The 12,807-nt window shown below is 36.0% G+C and overlaps 1 long non-coding RNA gene across 8 annotated transcripts; it reads left to right on the top strand.

The window, feature by feature from the left end:
* Positions 1-5,335: 5,335 nt before the first annotated feature.
* On the top strand, positions 5,336-12,249 carry LOC147499385 (uncharacterized). Of its 8 annotated transcripts, none has more exons than XR_015195846.1 (7): positions 5,336-5,771; positions 8,746-8,943; positions 9,881-9,959; positions 10,094-10,169; positions 10,484-10,559; positions 11,320-11,460; positions 11,626-12,249. It is a non-coding gene; the product is annotated as an uncharacterized LOC147499385 (long non-coding RNA). The 8 variants fall into 8 exon arrangements; XR_015195849.1 differs by lacking the exon at positions 8,746-8,943 and adding an exon at positions 10,937-11,051; XR_015195847.1 differs by lacking the exon at positions 8,746-8,943 and having other exon boundaries at positions 5,340-5,771.
* Positions 12,250-12,807: the final 558 nt, after the last annotated feature.

Genomic DNA, 12,807 nt, shown 5'->3' on the forward strand with positions numbered 1-12,807 from the left:
TACACATCTAAAAATTTAACAGGATTGGGATACAGATTATCGATAATTTGGTGTATAAGTAAGGAAATATTCACAATACACATATTGAATAGAGAAGACTATGAAAGAGCATGTAATTCGACAAAAACAACAACATGATCTTGCAACATGCTTGTCCAAAAGTTGTTGCATTACCTGCAACTGTGAAGTCAAAGCTGTGACTTCATTATCTGATGCTGAAGTAGTAGGCTGAGACTTGAGAGCGAGACAACAATTGAAGCGCCGGATTCGAAATGGGTGGATTACGTTGGTGTTGAGAGATTTGGACACCCCTTCCAAGTTTAGGACAATTAATGGCCCAATGCCCCGGTTCATGACAATATCGACACTCATCACTAGGTTGAGGTCTACGAGGCTTCCAATGGCGAGAATTACTAAATTGACGATGAGGAGTTGCAAAAACTGTCGGAGTTAGCGGAGTAGACAACTAACCAGCTTGAGTTTTCAGTCTTTCCTCCTCAGCTAGTAATTCACTTATAATAGTGTCAAGATCATGTAAAGGACTCCCAAGACTCCTATGTAAAATAGAGCCCCTAATCGATTTGAATTCATCTCGAAGAGCAAGAAAAAACTGGAAGAGCTTCTGCCACTTCCTTTTATCGACATAAGGCTTGAAAGCTAACAACTCAGGCGAGTCTATCATGTCGAGTTGATCCCAAATTGCTGTCATTTTGTGATAGAACTGCTGAATACTTCGGTCTTCCGATGTGTAAGCCACGATGTCAATCTCTAGTTTAAACTCTTTAGCATAACTTGACTTACTGAAAATCGTGTGCAAATGATCCCAACATTCCTTAGCAGCATCAAACTTAGACAACTATATTTGAATGGTCTTGTGAACAGAGTTGTTAATCCACGTAATAATCCGAGCACTGTTCCTCTCCCACTTAGTCTTATTTTTGACATAATCAGTTTGCTTGTCATCAAGGGGTTCAAGAAATGTGCCAGTGATAATGTCCCACACTAATTCTCTACTTATCAAGAAAAACTTCATTATCTTGGCCCAAATTGGATAGTTTGTGCCATCCAGAATCTGACCAATTGATAAGTGCTCAAAAAGTGCTATTTAACCCTCGATTATGCCTCTTGTTCAACCATCTTAGTGGACTAATAGTGTTTATAAGTTATGTTTTAAGATTCTACAGGTGAAAAAGACAGTTTTGTAGAATATTAGAGAAAATGGGGTAAAACGAAGCAATTCGGAGCATTAAGGATCACATGGGAGGCTTGTGGACAATCATGGAGAAGGCCAAGGAATTAGAGCTATTAAAGATGTGACTTGGACCTATTTTAAAGCCTATTTGGAAGCCCAAGGCCAAAGGATTCGTTGCTTGGACCAAAGCCCGCAAAAGAGGATAAAAGGATGGAGCAAAAGAGGGAAAATAGACTTCTGAGTCTGAGACTCATGGATCATGAGTCTAGACTCAATGCTCACGTCTGGGACGCATAGATTGTGAGTCCAGACGCATTGCTTGAGTCTAAGACGCATGGATAATGAGTCCGGGACGCATGAATCGACATCTTGTAGCCAATTCCTTCTCGGTTTTGGACATGAAGTTGGACTCTGAAAAGAAGTCTATTTGTATTAGGAAACAAATGACGGTTTGGAATGCTTCTAGAGCTCATTGTAACCCCTATAAATAGAGGACCTAAGTGCCTCATGTAATGGGCCAATTTACTTATATTCTTGTCTCGAACTTGAGGCGAGAGAGATTAATAATAAAAGATCGGTTTTAACTATTTGAAGTCTTAATAAATTAGTCTTTCTAGTCTTATGTTCTTCGACTCTTCTTCTTCTCGTTCTTCGTGTTCTTCTTTCTATATGGAAGGCTAATCTTCTCCTTCAAGGGAGGAGATGAAGGGGTGTGCTTAAGGTTTAATGATTCTACGGTTTATGGTGTTCTTCAATCCGGGTTAGTTATTTATGTTTTTAGTTATTAGTTTCATTGCCCACTTTGAGGGATGGAAGTATAGATTAAGATTTTTATTTATTACAATTGAATATCATGCTAGTTTAGGGTTTTATTTATTGCAATTGAATATTTGATAGTAACATGTTTTTATTTATTGCAATTGAATATAATGCTAGAATAGAGTTTTATTTATTGTAATTGAATATTATCTTATTATTCTCTACTTTTCTTCTAATTGTGTAGTGTTTTAGAGTAAGAGAAGTATTCCTTGTGTTTGCCTTAGATGGTGATTCATTGAATAGCTGCCCAAGCTCACATAAAAGGAAAGAAGATACTAGTAACATAAACATAGGAACAACCTTAAGTAGAGTTAATTGTTTAACGATGTTTTCACTAAAAGGCATCGGCACTTTTTCGATTGCCGATTGTAGTCTACTTTGGAGAACAACATGAAGCAAAAGTCATTGAATCAAAAGCATTGGTGGATTTGAATCTCTTGAATCTATCTCTCTCATATTCTCTCCCTATTTCCAATTCTTAGCTTTAGTATAAGTTTAGTTAGTTTAGTTTAGTTTAGCATTAGAATCTAAAATCTCTACAATTATAGTTTTAATCCCTCAAACCCCTTTTCAAAGTGGGTCCTTCATATAAACATACACTTAAAAGTGGAACGATACCCTACTCATCCTTTACTTATTGAGGGATAATTAGGTTTTGATACGCTTCTCTTTTGTTCAACGACCATACACATCTACACACACAAAAAGAGGCAGTGTCACCAATACCACGTAATGAATCACCATTGTCCGCCATAATGCAAACACGTATGAGAAATATTCAAGGAAGCACCAATAACACCAATCAAATTCCATTCAAATCCAACCAACAGTTGCTAAAATTCAGTCCTCCAAAGATACTCAATACAACCAACTATATTCTAAGTACGATATTTAGCAATTCACAAAATCAATAATCATCAATCCACTACAAACAAAAAGTAACTTAACATAATCAAACCTGAGAATACATATGTCACAATCGAACCAGATCCGTCCACAATGAAGATAAAGATGAAAGCTTTCTTTTAACTATCACTCCATTTGAACAAATTGTACATTGCTTCCAAAGATTTGAGTGAATTAGACCTTCCATAAAAAAAGAAATAAAACAATACACAAGACACTCAAAATGACCGAGATTTGTTCAAATCAGAAGCAAAGCCAAAGAAAATATATCACAATACTCCACCAACTAAACATCTTTTATGTTGCCAAAGTCTCACAGACCACTACTCAGAAGATCAACTCGACCCATCAAGAATCAACAAAAACATGGACGAGAAACATGAGGACCCCACAGATCATGCTCTGATACTATGTTATCTTACCGAATAGTACAAAAAAAGATTACAAAAGTTGGTCACACAAAAGTGAGTATCCTTAGCTATATATGCATCTGGGCCATGCAAGCCCTACCTAGTAGAAATACATAACTACCCTAACATATCCTAATAGACAACATGCCTCTAAAATGCACTCTACGTTCTCAATAGAACTTAGACTATCAGGCATCAGCTGTATTAGTTTGCCTTGGAATATTTTGGCATATATATCAAACATAATACATAGGAAACCGCATTTGATGGCTATACATAAGGATGGAAAAAGCATTTTCTCATATTGCGTAACAAAATAAAAAGGCTAATGTTACCACGACGATAGGTGGCATCAAAGAGAACCCCACCTTAACCCAACTTTGTAAATATTGAATCAAAAGAACTGACAAATATAGGGATAAGCAAAACTTGCATGCATTAAATCCCTGTTTTATAGACTGCACAACAAATCATATCCATGCATTCCTTACAATGAAATACACATCAATCTGTTGGGATAATCATTGACCTAACATTCCCTCAAAGGTTGCCAACCAATATGTTCTACATTGCAGTGATATGGGACCATATCACTGCAATTGAGCAATATATGTAAAACTTTATTATGAACCCTTGCTTTCAACGTTTTTAATTTGTGAACAAAGACAAACTTTAGTGACTTGTGAGCCTTGAGCAGAAAATTTTACCTAAAGCAACACAATTTCAAATACAGACTGACCTCAATTCCTCGAATACTTGTATTTTCAAAAATATGGCCTCTGACACTTTGAGTACCTTGCTCTTTGAAAGGTGAACTCTATCAAATTGCGAACAACCTCATTATGTTACTAACTTAAATATTTTGACAAACACTGTTGGATCTTATTAGGTTGTTTTTAATTCATTAACTTGAATCCATACCCATATCAAGTAATTAGCTTTAAAATGAACAATCTGAGATCTAACCCAAACCCACTTCATCCCACCTTAAAAAGTTCTAGGATGTCATGCCAAATCTAAGTACTACAAACAATATGATTAAATGAAGCACAATGAAAAACATGCCTTGACTTCCTTAGCCCTTTGTGCGTGAAGCAACTCTCGTAACCTTTCCTGATGCAATTACACTACTGTCTGTTTTTCCATGGCGACTATACATTCAAAACCAAAGCTATAAAAAGAGTAAACACATATGTAAACAATTGATAGTCTAATACAACCTACTCCATTAATTTAATGAAACGCTAGAAAAGTATTGATGGCACCATTTAGAAAAGAACAATATCTATATACAATGTAATCTACTACTCTATGAAAGACCTTTAATTCAGTTTGGGTTTAGCCCTTTGCCTTTCATGCCTTTCATTTCTAAGGGATAACCAAGTAACCCTGTAGAGATAGAATGAGAAATGTGAAACATAGATTTTATAAAGTAAAGTTCCAATAAAAAATATCGTAGTTAGGGTTTAACAGATAAATAGTTCCAATGATTTGATTATTTCAAAGTAGAGAGAAAGTGAAAGTCTATGAAGAGATAACTAAAACCGTTTCCAAGATTTATATAGGGGAGAAGAAATTGATACTGGTTGTTAAAAAGAACACATTTGCTGAAAATGTGTTGGTTTTTTAAAAAATGGGTGCTATGAAAACCAATATCATATAACAACGGACAATTATCACAATAGAATACTATCATGAATATTCATGCCTACGCCATCACAATCCATAAAATTGATGTTGAGCATTGTAGTTTCAAATGACAATGTCGAACTAAACAAACTTACCATTTGTAAATGGTTGCCATCTTCTTTGATTAAAATTTCGGATTGACGGCGCCAGCCTGCTGCTTTACTCCCTATATTAGAAAAACAAAAATCCAAACTCAGGAAAAATTCCAAAGACATGAGACTAGAAAGAAGATATTTATTTAGAGAACAGTGATCTTCAAGTTGAATACAAATGTTCATTCAGATATGTTATAGCTAGTGGAAATCACAACATTGTCTGTATATATATATTATAGCTCTCCCCTCATGAATTGAGGGAGAGTTTTGAGAGTGTCCACGTGTCCCTAAGTAATTACGATATAGTAGGCGTTAAAACAGGAAAGTTAGCAATTCCAAATTCACGTCTGGGCGTTTATTTACGAAACAGGAGAGGAATTTTCGAACAAAACCACACTCCACGAAAACCTGAAAACCCGAAACTCTTTATTCTCAAATCTCAATCACTCGGTCTCCAACTCTCTATAGCCTGTGAAAAAAGAAAAAAAAAAAAAAGAGAGATCTACGCTGCCAACATCGCATCTGCCTCTTTCTCTCCCCCCATTCCCTCAACAAGAAAAAAAAATGAATTTGGGTTCATTGCAAATGTTCAGTGCGCTGAAGTATGGTGCCCAATGATAGAGGAGATCTTTGCTGAATATTTGAGAAAAGAAAAAGCAGGTCTGTGTTCTTCTACTTCAATTTATTTATATATTTATTTATTCATTTTGAATAAGTGTATAAGAGCCAATTGAAATTGTTCTCTGAATTCTTATGTTAGGGGTTGACATGGTGCTATAGTTTTAACATCTTATTATTGAACCTAGAAGTTCGAGGAAAAAATACTTCATGTGTACCCCAGTGTAAACCCACATAAGCAAACTGATTGCTGTTTTTTTAATGATGATGACTTTGTTTAATTCATAAAGGTCAAGTATGCCTAGAGATAGTCAATTCCACGAGGTATTTATATGTGAAATCATGTGAAACTATGATGCTTAGAATAAACACATAAATTTTAAAAAGATGAATAAATTACAGGATTAAATGGAGTATCTACACCCTTGCTTTCATGCTGCCCACATCTATCCAACCAGATGGGTGGATGAAAATCAGTAAGGCTAGGTAAAAGGGACACTGCGCAAGCAATCTCCTAATAATTAAGGTTTCAAATCAACCCGCGAATCTGAGATACCTCATAGAGGGAAGACACATAAAAGTGTTTGAATTCGGGATGCCAAGAATGAGGTATGATAATCAACTAACAAAATATAATAAGAGCCTAATACTGTTTAGGCAAACCAAATAAGGGAGTTCATGGATGTCATTGCACAAGACAACTGACCTACCATAACATTTTACAGTTAGAACTGGTTATATTATTAAACTTCATTCCCATATTGTTAAGAAAATAAAAAACCATAAATTAATTACAGGTGAAAACTGATAGACAGTTGCACCTTCAGTCGACTCAACTACGACAGACAAATATGAAGATGGAGATACTTCAGGTCAGTTCATCTTATCTATTTCCTTTGCTCGAGACTAGGTATCTCTTTCAGATTCATCAAGTAGGGAATTTGCAGGCACATCTTGGATTTGGAATTGCGGTATCTTCTTTACAACCTCAGGAATTCCCTTTCTTGAGGAGTTGAGAAAGAGGGTCAGATATATGGACCTAACTATGGCGGGCCAATAGTCGAAAAGAATTAGGCCGAGGTTAGTTTATCTCATATATTTTGTTCTTATAACCATTACTTAAGTCCCAAGTAAATTAATTTCACTACCAAATTGCAATGCTTTGTTTTGCTGATTATGAATTTCTACATTGGGAACTTGCACAGTTGCACTCTGTCCTTCATGATGTTAGCCTGTTAAATTACACGTTACAAGCAAAAAAAAAGCTTGAAGATTCTTTCAAACCTAAGTCAGTCTTTGCAATCATAGATACATAATTTCTTCATGAACCTAAGTCTTCCCTCGGTCTCCTTAGAAGCGGTCTGCTTATCCGCTGTCTTAAACCTTCCGACCTACGACCACGAGGTCTTGGGGGTATCTACAAACTGGAATCAACCTCTTTCCCCTCTCTTCCACTTTCCTTTTCGGAATTGCCTCGCCCATAGATGAGTGTAATATCAGCTTCAGTTACCTCCCCTTTGCACACAGGGCACTCCCTATGATCACAGTGAATATGCAACCACTGATATAAACACGGCCAGCAGAACAAATGACCACATGAACTAACAACTGGTTCCTTAGCCACATCCAAACACACATTGCAATCAAAATTCGCCATTCCATTACCTTGCTCCTTTCCATCCTGTCCTAAATCCTCAACCACAACGCCTTCTGCGCTATCTTTTGGGGACACACCATCCATTTCATTCAACCCCTCAGAAACTATAGTACCACCACCACTACGAACAGCCTGGACTGCTAAAGAGATTTGGTCATATTGAAGAAAGACAGCACATTTAGCCATTGATCCCACCTCTTAAGCCGATGAACTGCTACGGTTTCGGGTCTCAAGTCAAGTCCTGTCACCAAGGTGGAGGGAAGAGACCCCTAACTTTGTTTTGACATCATTTGATTCAAACTTATCCTGTCAACGACATAGTCCATCAATTATTATACTGTAAGTCACCATTGTGCACCTTACTTTCTTCCTCTTCATCTCATCAAGAAGCTGGAAGTCCTTATCCATACTATTCTCTCGACAGTACCCTTTGACCACTGAGGATGAATCATTAAACGCTGTAGGAACTTTTACCTACACAAAGTAGAAATCTGGGATTAGTTTGGGCGTACCTATGATTGCTCGGCTCACCCCAGTCATCCCATCCTTGAAGAAGTACAACACTAGACATGAAACTCATAATAAACACCACCCTAGAATAAGGACCTTCCTAAGATGGCAGTCCCTATGCCAGTGATCCTACAACCCAAGAAGGTAAAGCCCGTGTCCTGTGCTTCCGAGACCCTGCGTTGTGCTGTGATTGCACTTGGTCCTTTTACAAGGCAATGCACATGGCATTTCTGCAGGAATTAACACAAACAGAAACAACGTTAGTTTTGTGTCTCTCTAGCCTAGCTTTACACCTCTGAGCTGATTCAACTTCATTTGCTTGAGATTTTTCAGTAGCAGAAGCTTCAGATTTGGAAATACATATTCGTTAGAGCTTAGAAATAATCTCCGAATAGATATTAATTAGAACAACGAAGAAGTGGACAAATGAAGTAAGGCAGATGCTGTTGAGTGTTTTTCTCTTTTTCTATTTTCCTAGCTACCTAAGCAAACAAGCCGTTCGCTTAGGTTCAAAGTGCTAAGGCAAAATTGAGGCTGGTGTTTTAATGTTTAGTCACATAAAAAACTGAAATTGGTCATCATCACTCCCATTTCATCGCTTAAAAGTAGGAACTAATCAATGAACCGAACCTAATCCCCCCCTAATGATCACAGAGGTCTACGAAGTACTACGACTACTATCATAAGCTAAGTTGCCCACCCTCTCAGTGTCTTTCAGACCATTATGTTTTAGTTAGGTTAATTAATTCATGAAGCCCCAAACATTAAACTAGACTTTATGTTTCTGAGCTGCAGCCTTGCAGGACAGTTTAATATATTCACTCAGATTCTCTTCATTTGTTTTCTCAGGAAATCAACTTTGTCTCTTCCTGAATTGAGTTTAGTAATATGAAACTTGGGATATAGACAAAGAAAGAGAGATCCCTTCAAGTTGAGGCAGCAACTCTCGTGTTGGGATATTTTAGTTGCAACACTAGCAAGTTGCAACACTAGCTCTTGAATTAGATATCAGTAGTTATGAAGCTTAACAGAGCAATACTTGATAAGGTCACAAGGATAATGTTATCATATTGTCGATTATAGTCCAAAACCAATACTATATACTACATTTTTATAACATATTACTATATTAGGCTTCATTTTTGGCATTGGTAAAACAGTTTAGTACTTTTGTTCTTATGATTTTGAACTTACAAAGTTACATGTAATGCATGCACTATCTCCTTTAAAACCAAACACGACTGAGTTTGTGGTCTGGAACTCATTCTTCAGAAACTGTAAAGTCAAGCTTTATCAAAATCACTATCTTTGAGTGAAACTTAAAGATTTGAGTAATAATGGGCTGCGGGCATATGGTTTCCATTTGCGTGTCTGTTGGCTCCCTATCCAGCTGTTTAACCCTGCCTATTAGAATGGTTCTGATTTTTGTGAGACCGTGATTTTTGTGAGACCATGCTTTTGTCTCCACACACTAAAAAATGTGGAATTCCCATATGGTAGGCTTTATAGTCGTGTATTCAGACTCAAATGTTGCTTTTGCATTATCAACTATTATCTCCAATTGAAGTGATACTAAAAAGAATTCTATTACACTTGAAAAGAACGTTATATTAAGAAAAAAAAACTTCTTCGCCATGAATTTTAACTCTTTACGCATTAAATAAAGTTTACTCATGATTTTGTGACCCAGTAATTAAGACTTTTGTTAGTTGACTATGCTGAAAAACCAAAGCTTCATGGGACGACACACTTATGTTGTATGTGTTATAATACCTCACTTTGGTTTTTCTCTGTGTTGGACCTTGTGTATCCATGTTGGACACAAACATACGTATCAATGTCAGTGTAAGTTAAAAAAAAAATGTGACTTTCCCATAACAAAGTAGGAATAAATGGATGTATGTTGACACATATATATTTTCCTGAGTTAAGAGTTATTATATATCCCCCTCTCATGTTTAACACGATCTCTTTCTTTCTTCAGGCACTTTATGTGATGAATCCAAATAAGTTCAGGGCTTGCGAGTTCCTGATTCAGTTTCATGAACCACAGTGCTCACTAAGTATGTCGTGAAGCTCCGTAAACCTTTGATATATGGTGCTACCATGTTTTTATCCGTGTGACATATTATTTGTATGAGTTTTGCTTTATGTATTGTGAACGTTTGGAATCCTAATAGGCGTTTTGTTTGCTCAGCCATCAGGAGAGAACAAGAATTCTTCTGCACACTTTTAAGAAAAGTCCAGATGTAAACACAGTTTTCCTTTCAAAGGTACTTAATTATATATGTCATGCATGTTTAATACCTTTTTAGGTGAATTTAGACTTCTTGGCTCCATCTCTGTTCGGCTCAAACTTAAGTTACTTAATTTAGACTTTTTAGGTGATTTTTCACGTAGATATTGCCATCAAATCTTTCTTTATGAATATAATCTTGATATGTCTAGGAATCATAATCAATTATTATTGTTTTTGTTGTTGTTACTGTTGTTGGGAATCAATGGTTTTATTGTTTTGTTGTTATAATGCTGGTAGATTAAATTTCAACCCTGCATATTAATTGTTTGAGGAAAGTCTTCATAACAGTATTACATGAAAGGAACACGTGGGTTTTCTTCCGATGATATATCTCTTGCCGCTCTCTCAATGCATCTACTCATCTGTAAGTTGTTAAATCTAATATCAATTGAAGTTTTATGCTACCAACTCACGTTATGTCCTAATCCTTCTCTTTTTTCAAAAATAGTAATATAATAAACAATAAGGCCACTGAAATTTAATTGTATGAAATTTACTTACTATGGTAGTTTGATTTTATTAAACGAATGGTATTACTTGATTATTGATTGATTTTTTTTGTTTCGTAGTAGTTCGAGAACTAAGAATATAATTCACGGAGCAGATATCTACAATTATTATTATTATTATTATTATTATTATTTTGAAATGTGTGTTGCAATGTAAGTTTTTCATTGAGGTATTGTTGTGCTTAAATTGATAATACTGCAACGAGTGTTAACAATAAGAACCCTTCTTAAGGTCTGTGATTGAGTCCAGCCAAATTGGAAATTGCTACAAAGCTACAATAATTTTTCTAGGCAATGACATACCTACAATGGACCTGGATTGTCCTTTTAAGTTAGAAGGAACAAATGTGAGTTTTTCGACTTCTTATTTTGGTTTTTTATGTTTCATCTTAACTGAAGTTATATGAGATTATACATAGCTATGAGATTATTGGTGCATTATTGGTACTTGCATAAATGCATAGCCCGTAAGTTGTACACTTCAAGAAGACTTCTTTTTGGCAAGATTGAATGCTAAATCTTTAGCATTTTTAACATTCAGTAGAAATGTTTAACATATGGACTGATTTCTAGGAGGCTTACATTATATGTTGGTCGAATGTGATTTGCCTGCAGCAAATTTCTGTAGTTTGATGACCTATGGGCAAGGAGATGTGTTTCCTCAGCCATCTGGTTCCTTTGGGCTCGAGCTCTAGCCTGAACAGTCACCAAGGATTGCATACACCGGAGGGTCCTAGCAGCCTGTTTTCTCACAAGGTAACCCTTTACAAGTGCTTGCAACTTCACCAGTTCTTTCAGTGCACAAAGCGCTTTCCTTGACTGTTGCAATGGAAGATACAGAGAGTTGATTTATCTAACACGAGACTTCTAATTGGTAATCTTTATATTGACAAATGGTGATTGTTTTGAAAATTATACCAGATACCCACGGAAGAATGCCTGAATCCTGATTGAAGCAGCCTCTTGAATTGCACTTGATCTTCTTCTAGAAGCTGAACGTAATTGGGTAACGGCAGGCGCCGGCTGTCCAATTGCCATGACCGCGTCATTACAGATACCCTGCCTCATCCGTATTATCTTTAGACAAGCTACTGAGCTTTGCTTTATTATCAGCTCCATTTGATGAGTGAACAGCAGCTCCAAGGAAAACTGCAATGAGAAAGAATCCAACACCAGGGAAAAGAATTTCGGCTTTATTGATGCGGTCATCTAAGAAATAGTTCAGGGTAGTGCCTGTTCCACAAATACATTTATCACCATAATCCATAAAAAAAAGTATTCAGATGAAATATATCGGTTTGTAGATGGTACACTGGTACTATACAACAGACCTATAACAACAGTTATGCTTGAGGTGACGACCTCAGTTACTGACAGTCCTACAAAAGAGATGCTATCCAAATTGTTTTTGTAGAAGGATTTAGTGCAAGGGTAGATTTCAGCACTTTTTTGAATGTTAATTATGGTGATTTCCCATGTTGATGGACTTCTTTCTTTTGTTTCGCCAGTTGAATACAGTTTGTTATTTTCTCTGAGCCAACAAAATCACACTCTAAACTGTTTTGATCCCAAACCAAAAAGTAAGCATACCAAATTAACGGATCACGAATTACATTTTCAAAACTTGATTATTAGATATTGTTGCATACCAAAAGTAAGCATACCAAAAAGTAAGCATACCGATTATTAGATATTGATTAACGGATCACGAATTACAAATTAACGGATCACGAGATGCACAAACATAATCGGAATATACGTGAAAAAGAAACGAGATGCGCAAACATAATCGGAATATACGTGTATAGTTGCCATTAGAGTATCCCGTGAACAAGTTCGATAAAAAAATGCATATCTATAATGGATTAGTTAATTGATATGTATTAGTTATTGGATATGGATACGAATTAGTTAATAGATATGGATACGAATTAGTTAATGGATCAACAACAGAATTCTTATGCTATTCAACTGCTGTCATATTAAAATCTATATAAAGACATAAATATTCATGAAGCATTCAACAAAAACCTATTGAAACCATACACCAATATAGAGAAAGAAATCCTAAGAAAAACATCAATATTCACGAAGCACACACCA

This window comes from Coptis chinensis, chromosome 5 (genome assembly GCF_015680905.1).
Source record: "Coptis chinensis isolate HL-2020 chromosome 5, ASM1568090v1, whole genome shotgun sequence".
Taxonomy (NCBI): Eukaryota; Viridiplantae; Streptophyta; class Magnoliopsida; order Ranunculales; family Ranunculaceae; genus Coptis; species Coptis chinensis.